Source organism: Lepidochelys olivacea (assembly GCF_965140295.1).
Source record: "Lepidochelys olivacea isolate rLepOli2 genome assembly, chromosome: 1".
In the NCBI taxonomy this organism is placed as follows: Eukaryota; Metazoa; Chordata; order Testudines; family Cheloniidae; genus Lepidochelys; species Lepidochelys olivacea.
This window is the reverse complement of record NC_140411.1, coordinates 314669718-314683219: the sequence shown is the minus strand read 5'-3', so window position 1 is coordinate 314683219 and position 13502 is coordinate 314669718.

The window sequence follows — 13502 nt, the reverse complement described above, 5'->3', positions numbered from 1 at the left end:
ACAGTTTCTCTCTTCTATACCATAGATATCTCAATTTTTCTCCTTGCCTTTCCTGGTATCTTGTTCTGATTCCAAGTGACTTAAAAGTATCAGTATTCTCAGAACTATTTGTACTATTCAGGAGATTACTTCGTAAATATTTTTCCAATTCACCTAACTCATTTTATAAGTTTAAACCTAATCAAATCATTAACTTCTAGAATTAGCTAGGCAGTTACTTTTTAAAAAAGGTATTAATAGTGGATCATTTATGTTGAGGGATTTAGATGGAGGAAAAGTAGTATGCTGTATATGTGGTTTTTTCGTTTTTTTTTTTTTTTTTTTTGTTCCTCCCCCCCGCCTCCCCCTGTTGGGTTGAGAGGCCAGCAGGATAAGAAATCATTAAGGTAAGACTCCCTTGGTGAGATACCTATGGGTCTAAACTCTGGCAGGGACGCTGGTTATAGGTGGTGATGAGATCAGAAATGTGAGTAGCCAGGAGGTGTCATAAACTTGAGTGCAGTCTGTCTTTTTGAGAATGAGTCTTGAAATTTGAGAGGATGGATGAAAGGGTTTGTACCATTATGAGAACAAGTTCTTGGGGTTATGAGGTGGGGATGATCTTGAATTCTCTCAGCTAATTTCATGGAAGTGGGACTGGTTGGACTGGGATGCAGAGACAATGGGAGTGGGTGATTGTGTTGATGTTGCTTTCCATATTTGGCAATAGCAACAGAGTGACGATACACTCATTCATAGACCTGCCAGGGATCAGTGCACCAGCCACAGTGACCATGGGTGATGGTATTGTAGTGAAGATCCTACAAATCCATGAATCTCTGGAGAAGACCTCCCAGGTGGCTCCGTATAGCTGCTCCAAGTCTGCCTGTAGGAGGGTCCAAGTTTCTGACCTTTCTAACAATGCAGGTAGTACACAGGTTTGATCCTGAACTTTGTCTCAGCGCAAAGACTTGCATCCATAGGCGAGACTTCATACAAGAGGCAGCAAGACCTATTTGCTGAAGAACATCCGGCTTGCTACTACTATTTGAACTCTCATCAGTGCTCTCCATGGTACTCAATCCCACCTGCACTGGGGTTCTGGTAGCCCAGCTCTGAGGTTCTGGACCTGATCTATTGCCATGAGATTGTCAACCCCATAGTGCAGGTGGTGTCTTGGAGGGCAGGTCTGAAATTGTCTGACTTTTCCACAAGCAGGGTGACATCACTGGCGTAGTCTTGGTTGGTAAACACTTCTTGACTAGCCTTGGTTCCAATGTGTGGCATGCCAAGTCCTAATATCCAGTCAATAGCTTGACAGAACAGTGCCACGGTGAGAGTGAATCCCTGCTGCATGCCTGAGATTGTGCAGTAACATGTCAAAAGCTGTGAATTGGTACTGGTGTGAAAGTTGTGCTCCAGAGTTAGCGCAACATTTTGAACACCAACTCTTTTTGGCATAAGCTAAAGTGAAGACCTGTCAACTGAACCAAAAGCTGCTTTGACGTTGTGTGCCACATGAAAGAGCAGTTAAATTCTCGGCGCAGCTGAGTCGGAAACCAGAGGGTAAAGTACTAGCAGAATAGAAAGATGGCATTATAGTTTCCTTGTACAAGCCAAATGATCTCACACCAAGTGTAACAGGTTTCACTGCAGGGCAGTCAACAATGGGCAGTATCCTTACTCGCTGGCTTCTGGCTGAGCTGCACTGAGTGTGACTATGGTGGGGAGAGACAACAGGTTGTAATGATGAGGGGGATTTATGTTTTGAGAGGGATGGCATTATAGGGTGTGGGGGGCCCTAAGATGTAAGAGACTGTCAGTGTGAAGTAGTGAGTTGTGGTGCAAAGTAATGATGGATTAGGAAGAGTTTAAGATGTCTTTTACAGCTAGCCCTGGGGCTTGCTGTTTGGGGTACCTAGTTGCAGCGGCTGAATTCCTTTAGAGGTTACTGTCAAATGGACAAAATCACAGAACAGTGCTGCTGTATACTGGAATATGGAAGCCCAGGATGGGGCATGGTTGCAGGGCTTGATTCCTTGATCTCAGTGACAATTGGGGTGGGGGAGTAAAAATTTTGTAAGGAGATGGTGTAAGACAGAAACAACATATTTAATTTCTGTTTATTTTTGGTGTCGCCTCAGGAGGCTTAATTGTCAAGAGACAAGGTCTTCAGTTCCTGATGATGATAACCCTTAGAGGGAAATAAATCATCAACAATCTGTGTTTTAATAAAAGCTTAAACTCCCGATCCTGTGTATCACTGAAATCAAGATGAATGATTCTGCTAGTCTAGGGATAGCACAGTTAACACCACCTGTGGGACATTTGGTACATTATAAACCTAGTGGGACTCGGCAGGGAGGAGGTATGGCCATGCTGATTGCATCCAGCCTAATGAGGGCATCTTCTCCAAAACTGGATCTGATAGTATGTTCACTTAGTAGGAAAGTCCCAGGTTGGGATTAAGATAGGACTGGTTTCAGTTTGTTGCTTGACCTGTTGCACTACTATGCCATTTTGAACTGACTAAACTGATTGCTACAGTGGCAAAATTTAATAGTTTTCTGATTTCAATTTGCATGTAGATGATGACTATTCTTGGGTAGCTCAGGATTTCCTGGTCACTATGACCTTGTTCCAGGTAGTTACTGACTCTGTTCATATAGCTGGCCACACTTTGGTTCCAGTTTTTGGATTGAGATCGGAGTTTAGACAATTGGCTGTTAAGCTTGTGTCAAGGACCAACAATTAACTCTTGTGGTTTGAGGTTGGAGCTCATCTCCTGTCAAGGTGAAGGATCTGTTTCAATGATTTGTCCTCAGATTAATGGAACAAGAAAAGATCCAGATTGCTCTGAAGGAGAATCTGGTTTCACTAAAAGACCCTCCCTGTGGTCTGGTAGAACAATATACTTTTTGTCCTCCACCATTAGTGAGGTGACCCCTCGGTGTTCTCTTTGCTGACTTCATTTTCATAGGTCATCTTGTTTGTGGCTGTTCAGTGATGAATTGAGAGACAAGGTAGCTAGCGTGCTGGTGGTGGAAGTCTCATAATAAGGCTGATCAGTTGCAGCATAAAGATTTTTTTAAAACTCTTATATGGCTATTTAGGAGGCAAATAAAAATTATTTTTTTCTCCACCACAATATCCACAAAATCTGAGTACAGATTTGTTTCAGATGGTAGATAATCTGGTGAATCCAGACAATCTCAGTTCAGTCACTAGTCTGACTGCCCCCCATTGTAAGCAAATTGCTAGTCATTTTGTAGAAAAAAATTAATCAGATTATGGATGGGCTGTCTGCGTCTGTGGTGGCAGAGCAAAATCTTGAAGGAACAAGGGCAGCATCTTGCCTGCTAGAGTTTCAACTGGTGCTCCCTGAGGCACTGGAGATGTTGAGAGAACTTTGTCCCTCAGTTTTTGAAGCAATGCCCTTCCTAGCTGGTGAATTATTGGGTCCCTTGCTTTTGGAGATAATCAGGACCACCTACTGTATTGAAAGAAGCATTAAACAGTAACCTAGTCCCCTTTTTAGAAGGTTGAGACCTTTCCTTTCTGATGTGGTCATTGCCATTGTTCCAGTTTTTGTTACCTCAAGGCTGGACTATTGCAATGGGCTCTACGTGGACTATACCCTTAAGCCATTCAAAAACGGAAGTGGGTGCAGAAAACATTAGCTGGCTTACTGAGTAGGGCATCTTGCTAGGAGCATATAACACCGGTGCTCTGAGATCTGCACTGGCTGCCTGTTGATTTTTGGGTGGCATTTAAGGTGTTATGACCTATAAATCCTTAATGCCTGTGACTGGCCTACTGGATGGACTGCCTCACCCATGGTATAATACCATAGCTGTAGTCAGCAGGGGTGCCTGAATAGGATTCTCCTTGTTACAAAAGAGAGGGTGTGACTGGCAGCATGCTCTAAGAACTCTAATCTATGTCTACACTGCACACCCCTGGCAGCTGCACACCCCTGGCAGGGCAGTGGCATGCGTAGTTACATGCTGCAGTGAAAGGCTCTGGCAGTGGGAGACAGTGGGGAAAGGCTCTGGCACTGGGACATTACTCTCCTAAAAACAGTTTAGATGGGGGAGGTGCTGCTTGGGCATGTACAGAACCCTGTAGGGTACTGGGTTCAGGCATGTCTCTACTTGTTCACACAGTGTCATCATCTACACTGCTACTTATGCCTGTGCCGGGGGAATGGGGCATGCAGTGTATGTACTCTCCACACCACCATAAGTGTGTAGTGTAGATGTGCCCTGAGACTCTGGAACTTGCTTCCCCATTTGTCTGAAATAGCCCAAAAAGGCACCCTGCAAAAGACATCTGTTTGTTTAGGGATTTTGGATAGAGTTGAGGGTATGCTTTCCATAATGGTAAAGGATTTCTAAACACCCTTACTATTCTAAAAGCCCAAACAAAACAAATTGTTTGATATTGTGGATTCTTAAGTGAGAATTTTTGCATAATTGCTGTGGAGGTCAGGTAAAATATATGCTTGGAACTCGTAACAAATTGTAGCAAATGGGAAAATTACTAACTCTTCCAGTCTTCACAAGCAGTCCATTCTTTCACACTTTAAAGATTTAATGGACTGTATTGTTTTATTGCGATAGTGCCTAGAGATGCCAATCAAGGATTAGGGCTCCATTGTGCTAGGCACTGTTGCATGCTGTCAAATTGCAAACACCTCATAAATTGTACTTAATGTTACTCTGTCAGTGTTCCAAGATACTCAGTTTAATTAGTAAAAAGAAAAGGAGTACTTGTGGCACCTTAGAGACTAACAAATTTATTTGAGCATAAGCTTTCGTGAGCTACAGCTCACTTCATTGGATGTATTCAGTGGAAAATACAGTGGGGAGATTTATATACATAGAGAACATGAAACAATTGGTGTAACCAGAGTGATCACTTAAGGTGAGCTATTACCAGCAGGAGAGCTGTGGGAGGTGGGGGGACCTTTTTGTAGTGATAATCAAGGTGGGCCATTTCCAGCAGTTGACAAGAACGTCTGAGGAAAGTGGGGGGTGGGGATAAACATGGGGAAATAGTTTTACTTTGTGTAATGACCCATCCACTCCCAGTCTCTATTCAAGCCTAAGTTAATTGTATCCAGTTTGCAAATTAATTCCAATTCAGCAGTCTCTCCTTGGAGTCTGTTTTTGAAGTTTTTTTTGTTGAAGTATTGCCACTTTTAGGTCTGTAATCGAGTGACCAGAGAGATTGAAGTGTTCTCTAACTGGTTTTTGAATGTTATAATTCTTGACGTCGGATTTGTGTCCATTCTTTTACGTAGAGACTGTCCAGTTTGACCAATGTACATGGCAGAGGGGCATAGCTGGCACATGATGGCATATATCACATTGGTAGATGTGCAGGTGAACGAGCCTCTGATATCGTGGCTTATGTGATTAGGCCCTATGATGGTGAATAGATATGTGGACACAGCTGGCAACGGGCTTTGTTGCAAGGATAGGTTCCTGGGTTAGTGGTTCTGTTGTGTGGTGTGTGGTTGCTGGTGAGTATTTGCTTCAGGTTGGGGGGCTGTCCTGTAAGCAAGGACTGGCCTGTCTCCCAAGATCTGTGAGAGTGAGGGATCATCCTTCAGGATAGGTTGTAGATTTTTGATGATGCGTTGGAGAGGTTTTAGTTGGGGGCTGAAGGTTGACAGAGCCAGAAGAGTACCCAGAAGTCACCTACTACAGGACAGGCCCAACAAAGAAAATAACAGAACGCCACTAGCCACCACCTTCAGCCCCCAACTAAAACCTCTCCAACACATCATCAAGGATCTACAACCTATCCTGAAGGATGACATTTCTCAGACGTTCTTGTCAACTGCTGGAAATGGCCCACCTTGATTATCACTACAAAAGGTTCCCCCCCCTCCCCTGCTCTCCTGCTGGTAATCGCTCACCTTAAGTGATCACTCTGGTTACACCCATTGTTTCATGTTCTCTATGTATATAAATCTCCCCGCTGAATGCATCCGATGAAGTGAGCTGTAGCTCACGAAAGCTTATGCTCAAATAAATTTTAGTCTCTAAGGTGCCACAAGTACTCCTTTTCTTTATGTGAATACAGACTAACACGGCTGCTACTCTGAAACCAGTTTAATTAGTACTACTGTTTCACAGTCCTAATTTTATAAGACTTGCTTCATCTATGCTACCTTGCTACTTGAGATTATTTTGGAGTCAAATTTCTAGTAGTTTGGCAATTTTTGTTCAAATTTTAGCTTTTGAAAAAAGTGTTCTCATGGTAGTCAGTTGCTTGCCAGCTGCAATTATATTGAAGTGTGTAATTTCTCCTACACAATTCCCTTGTCCTCTGTTGTGTTTTGAATTTCAATGAGAGGCAACTGGCTGGTTGCAACAATGCAGCGTCAGGTAATCACATGGAGAGAGTTGGGTCACCTTTAAAAGAAATTCCATATTGCAAAGGGAGTTATACCATGGAAAGTGCTGGGTTATTTCTTTTAAACTATTCAGAGTATACTTGGCTGAAGGCTATGGATTTAAATACTGCAGAAATTGGCCAGTGAACAAAGCAGCAGTTAGCATTCTTGACATTAAAATGGCTTAAAACTTGAACACAGAGAAACTAGTTTTTTTAAATATCTTGGAGCCACTTATGTAATTTCAGTGTGTTGGTAACTGAAATACGATGTTGGAGTCTAGGCCAAGTTTCAGCATTGTGTGAACAATGGATAAGTTAAACCCTGGAAACATGAGGCTATAACAGAAATGCTGACTGTCCTTTGCTGTAGTATAGCTGTATTAAAACACTTATCTCTGTTCCCCACTGTAGTCGAAAATCTTTCAAAAAGTTCTATGTAAGATTTTTTTGAAAATGCTTAGTTTGCCAAGTTTTTATGCTTTTCAATTTTAAATTAGTCATGAATTGGCATATGAGACTTTAGTACATAATAGCAAAAAGGTACAATAAACTCTAAAAGTAATAGAATCTTGTTTTGTTTTGAGATTAAACACTTATTTTTCAGCTGATGAATGAGATTTGTTTTTACAAAAATTGAAGTTTTTTTTCAGGTGTAATTGCCATTAAAACACTACAGTTGTACTGAGCAAATGTACTACACTTTTGTTTACAATTCCCAAGAGTTGAAGTCTCTATCAATGTTACTGTGACAGATTTATGAATACTGTGTGCTAGCCTGTTTGTTGGGGTGTTTTCTGTATGACTGTATTGGGATAGCTCATCAAGACTGAGAATGCTGAGAGCTGGCTTATCTTCAGTCAGATACTTACGTTGTTAAGGGACAATGCCACAACTACTAGCTTTGATTTCCCCTTCTATCAAGTCAACCTACAAATTTGTTTGGACCAGAACAGGAGAAAACTTGGAAATATAGAACAAAAGAACTCCCATGGGCTTGAAAGGGAGTAATTGTTTCCTGAACCTCACTAGTGTTTCTGGAAAAGTTAGACCTGCCTAGGTCGTCGTCAAAGGATGGGTAGGGTAAGGTAGACACGTGTGTAGACTTTTCTCAAAAGCCTTGGTTTCTACTGTTGAAATAAAGAGTATTATATTTTGTCTGATCACTCTCCATGACTGGTCACAGACACCCTAAAGAAAAACTTCTGGTGTCCAAACTCAGACCTGCAGGATAAGAACAATTAATATTCAGGGTATTGTAGTCCAGCACCTGGTAATGGAGTAGGAGAATCTCAAAGTGTGAGATAATCTGGGCTTGGACAAGAATTTTGGCTCTGTGAACACATCACATCTTGGAGCTGTTGTGCAGAAAAAGTGGCAAGATTTAGAAGTGACCTGCATGCATGATCGAAAGAGGGCTGAGTGAAAGATGAAGCCAGTATTATCGGCTTGAGTGACAATGAGACAAGTGACAATTGAGAGAACCTCTGAATGCTGCTATCCTGTAAATTCCTATAGTGGTCTTCTGTACAACTAATTCACATAAAACATTTACTAATGCATGTCATGCTTTTATACATCCAAAAGTTGGCAGCACTCATTATTTTTATCAGACATGTAATTCCTATAGATTTTTTTCCCCATCCATTTATGTATAAAACTTACACTTTCTTAAAAGTAAGATTAGCAACCTAAAAGGGAAGAAAACTTACATTAGAAAGGTCAATGGTGCTTGAGTCTGACAAACAAGTTAGTCATTAATGTGTTTATGGAAAACACTTTCTAGATTGTGACATTTGAAATTCATGACTAATGTCTCTCCAAGAATCAAGATTTTTGGGATGGGATGTTTGGCAGGCCTTAACAGCATTCATTCTGTCATCAGTGCTGTAGTTCAGTTTAAGGACAGTGGTGCTGCGTAATTCCTTAGTGAATAGCAACATATGAATTGCACTTTATCAATGTCTGTTACCAGCTCCAAGCATCATTTACCTTTTATCTCTGCATTTTAAAATAGGAAAATACTTAGTGGCAGCAAAATTACATCTCAGGATACGGACCCTGGACTTCAGGAAAGCAGACTTCGACTCCTTCAGGGAACGGATGGCCAGGATCCCCTGGGGGACTAACTTGAAGGGGAAAGGAGTCCAGGAGAGCTGGCTGTATTTCAAGGAATCCCTGTTGAGGTTACAGGGACAAACCATCCCGATGAGTCGAAAGAATAGTAAATATGGCAGGCGACCAGCTTGGCTTAATGGTGAAATCCTAGCGGATCTTAAACATAAAAAAGAAGCTTACAAGAAGTGGAAGGTTGGACATATGACCAGGGAAGAGTATAAAAATATTGCTCGGGCATGTAGGAATGTTATCAGGAGGGCCAAATCGCACCTGGAGCTGCAGCTAGCCAGAGATGTCAAGAGTAACAAGAAGGGTTTCTTCAGGTATGTTGGCAACAAGAAGAAAGTCAAGGAATGTGTGGGCCCCTTACTGAATGAGGGAGGCAACCTAGTGACAGAGGATGTGGAAAAAGCTAATGTACTCAATGCTTTTTTTGCCTCTGTTTTCACTAACAAGGTCAGCTCCCAGACTGCTGCGCTGGGCATCACAAAATGGGGAAGAGATGGCCAGCCCTCTGTGGAGATAGAGGTGGTTAGGGACTATTTAGAAAAGCTGGACGTGCACAAGTCCATGGGGCCGGACGAGTTGCATCCGAGAGTGCTGAAGGAATTGGCGGCTGTGATTGCAGAGCCACTGGCCATTATCTTTGAAAACTCGTGGCGAACCGGGGAAGTCCCGGATGACTGGAAAAAGGCTAATGTAGTGCCAATCTTTAAAAAAGGGAAGAAGGAAGATCCTGGAAACTACAGGCCAGTCAGCCTCACCTCAGTCCCTGGAAAAATCATGGAGCAGGTCCTCAAAGAATCAATCCTGAAGCACTTGCATGAGAGGAAAGTGATCAGGAACAGCCAGCATGGATTCACCAAGGGAAGGTCATGCCTGACTAATCTAATCGCCTTTTATGATGAGATTACTGGTTCTGTGGATGAAGGGAAAGCAGTGGATGTATTGTTTCTTGACTTTAGCAAAGCTTTTGACACGGTCTCCCATAGTATTCTTGTCAGCAAGTTAAGGAAGTATGGGCTGGATGAATGCACTATAAGGTGGGTAGAAAGCTGGCTAGATTGTCGGGCTCAACGGGTAGTGATCAATGGCTCCATGTCTAGTTGGCAGCCGGTATCAAGTGGAGTGCCCCAAGGGTCGGTCCTGGGGCCGGTTTTATTCAATATCTTCATAAATGATCTGGAGGATGGTGTGGATTGCACTCTCAGCAAATTTGCGGATGATAGTAAACTGGGAGGAGTGGTAGATACGCTGGAGGGGAGGGATAGGATACAGAAGGACCTAGACCAATTGGAAGATTGGGCCAAAAGGAATCTGATGAGGTTCAATAAGGATAAGTGCAGGGTCCTGCACTTAGGACGGAAGAACCCAATGCACAGCTACAGACTAGGGACCGAATGGCTAGGCAGCAGTTCTGTGGAAAAGGACCTAGGGGTGACAGTGGACGAGAAGCTGGATATGAGTCAGCAGTGTGCCCTTGTTGCCAAGAAGGCCAATGGCATTTTGGGATGTATAAGTAGGGGCATAGCGAGCAGATCGAGGGACGTGATCGTTCCCCTCTATTGGACATTGGAGGCCTCATCTGGAGTACTGTGTCCAGTTTTGGGCCCCACACTTCAAGAAGGATGTGGATAAATTGGAGAGAGTCCAGCGAAGGGCAACAAAAATGAAGCGAAGGGCAACAAAAATGATTAGGGGACTGGAACACATGAGTTATGAGGAGAGGCTGAGGGAGCTGGGATTGTTTAGCCTGCAGAAGAGAAGAATGAGGGGGAATTTGATAGCTGCTTTCAACTACCTGAAAGGGGGTTCCAAAGAGGATGGCTCTAGACTGTTCTCAATGGTAGCAGATGACAGAACGAGGAGTAATGGTCTCAAGTTGCAGTGGGGGAGGTTTAGATTGGATATTAGGAAAAACTTTTTCACTAAGAGGGTGGTGAAACACTGGAATGCGTTACCTTTTTCACTAAGAGGGAGGTGGTAGAATCTCCTTCCTTAGAGGTTTTTAAGGTCAGGCTTGACAAAGCCCTGGCTGGGATGATTTAACTTGGAATTGGTCCTGCTTTGAGCAGGGGGTTGGACTAGATGACCTTCTGGGGTCCCTTCCAACCCTGATATTCTATGATTCTATGATCTCCCTTTCAAAATGCAGAGGTTTTTCCTTTGGGGGGGGGGGGGCGAAAAAAATCTCAACTAGAAACTTCCACTTTTTTGCCCTAAAAGCCAACTAGAGGTACTCTACACATGAGTATCTCTTTCCCAGCAACACCTAGTAAAAGAGCCAGTGCTTCCTTTCAGTCCTCCTGCCTGTGACAAGCTAATGTCTATCTGCCCACAGACCTACCAGGTTGGAGCTAGAACCATCTGCTTCTCCCCCAGTCCAGTTGCTCATTGTTTCTAATAAGATGGACGGTCCTGCTCAGTGGCAGTTAGCTGTGTCCCACAGTAAGGAGCAGTGCTTAATTTGTAATGAAAGAGGTGTCAGGGCTCAAGCAATTTTTTAATTTTTTTACACTTTCATAACAGACGAGCCCAGAGGTGTTGGGGCTAGGAACTGCCACGCGGTGCTGAGGCTCAGCCCTGGCACACATTAAACACTGGTAAGGAGTACATAGATTGCTGCAAAGGGCAAGTTACTTCCTGAGGAGCCTAGGAGTTTTCTGGGTAACAATATTTAGCAACTTTTTTCTAAGAGCACTTGAAGTGCATGGCATTGAGAGAGCCAACTGACATTCTCCACCCTGGTAGAAGGGAGAGTAATTCTGACGCACAAATAGGAATGTAAGCAGAAATTTCACAAGAAAGGGAGATTCAGCTGCATAATTGTGGGATAGAGAGGGCCTTGAGATACTGTAACTACTGAACTGTCATTGCATCACCTGCTTTTATCTGTTGTACACTTGTGAGTTAATTGGTAATGTATTTACTGTGGTTGCCTTTAAGAAGTTGACCCTTGCCAAGAAATACTAGGCACTTACTACCATTTGCTATTCTAAGGATGGGGAAAACCTGTGGTATCTCAGCCTATTGGCAAATGCTTGCTTTTTTTTTAATGGTGATCATTTTATCTGCAGTATAGGAAACCCGTGTTCACAGCTAGCTGTGTGATTAACTCCCACTCTCTAACCTATAAAAAATATAGTTCACCTTACATGGTAGTGAAGTATAGATTTTTATATAGCCTGGGTGTAACTTTCACCAATCTTTCCATTTCATTTTGTCTCCCCTCTATATTATTTTGCACCCTCTGATTTAATTGGACTGGGAAGATGGTTTTAATAACTGAGTGAAACAATTTAAATATTACAAGTTTGTGGTATTCAGAGGGGCATTGTTGACTACCGCATGGTCTTTTCTTCTTTTGGTTTTTGATTGCCCGTGTCCGCTCTTTTCTGTTGACTTCATACTCTTCCTACCCTATCTGAAAAGGCTCTGCCTGTACTTGCCCATGGGGTAGCTATACCAGTGCAAAGCTCAGGTGCACATGCAATATGCCAGTGTATAATGGGGACTGTAACAGTCTAACTGATTCTCTAGTGACTTACTGGGGAATCAGACCAGTGGAAGCCGTGTTCTGTATTTGGTGTAGTGTGGTTAAAATAGGGGTTTTCACCAGTGTACATTATGCTTCCCTAGTGTAGTCAAGCTCTCGTTTTCTTATTGTACACTAGCTTCATGCTTTCAAATCCTTTGGGCTTGTCTACACGAAATGCTACAGTGATACAGCTGCTGTAGCATCTACAGTAAAACGCTGATGGGAGGGGTTCTCCCATAGATGTAGGTAAGGCACCTCCCCAAGTGGTGGTAGCTAGGTTGACAAAAGAATTTTAGTGCTGTCTACCTGGACTTTTTGCACCTTTGGGTGACGTAGTCAAACTGACCTAATTTTCTAGTGCAGACAAGGCCTGAGTTTCTCTCCTTATATTGTGTACTGATATTTAATTCCTTCTATCTACACTTAGCAACAGCCTATTCTCCTTCCAATTACCACCTCTGTTTTTATTGGCCAAGTGAAGCCGGGTCTGAGTTCAACTTGATGGCATTTCTTTATTTGCTGTTTTGGTTGTAACGTGACAACTTTTGTATGCTGCATCCAGTCACTTCCAAAAATTGAGGCAATGATCAATGCACCAGTCATTAATACCTACCACTGTAACAATACCCCCATCTACGCTCTGCCCATCGCTCCACAGCAGTTCAACATGTTGATGCCCTGAATGATTATCTCCCAGGTAGACAAGAAATAATAATGGGGAAGCGGGAGGAGAACACACAGGACCCTGGTATCAGGGAATTGGGGGGCAGGGTAATACAGTGCCCTTGGCAGGAATGGGGAAGGGAGTGGGGTACACAGATCCTGGAAGGGGGAGAATGGGGACCCCAGTATGGGTAAAAGGTGAAATGGAGGATACAGCTCCTGGAATGGGGGTGAGAGGAGGGAAGGGGGAAAATACTCCCTTGTATACAGGTGGAGGAGAGGATGGAAGGGGACACATGGAGCCCCGGTATATGGCAAAGCAGGCAATTGAGGGAGTGGGAGAGATCCAGAGAGTCCCTGAAATAAAGGGAAAAGGGAGTTTGACCCACATAGAGCTTGTGGGGTGGAAAGGAGGAATGTAAGAGCCTATGGCATGTGCAAAGAGCTCAGCTGACAGAAGCTACAAAATGTGAGACCCCCTAGTTTATCATGGTGACATAACTCTAGCTGTTCAGGGTTTTGTCACCATTTCTTGATTTATGCCTTACTTTAACCTTCACTTCTGTTTTCACATAGATACTTTTAAATCTTTTCCACTCCTATAGATTTTAAGGCCAGAAAGGACCATTATGATTATCCTAGTCCTGCATAACGCAATTATAGAATTTCACAAAAGTGAATCCTGCATCAACTCCATAGCTTTTGGCTGAGCTAGAACATATTTTTCAGAAAAACATCCAACCTGGATTTAAAGACTAATCTTTCCATTGTTCTTATTTTCCAGCTTTCTATTATATTC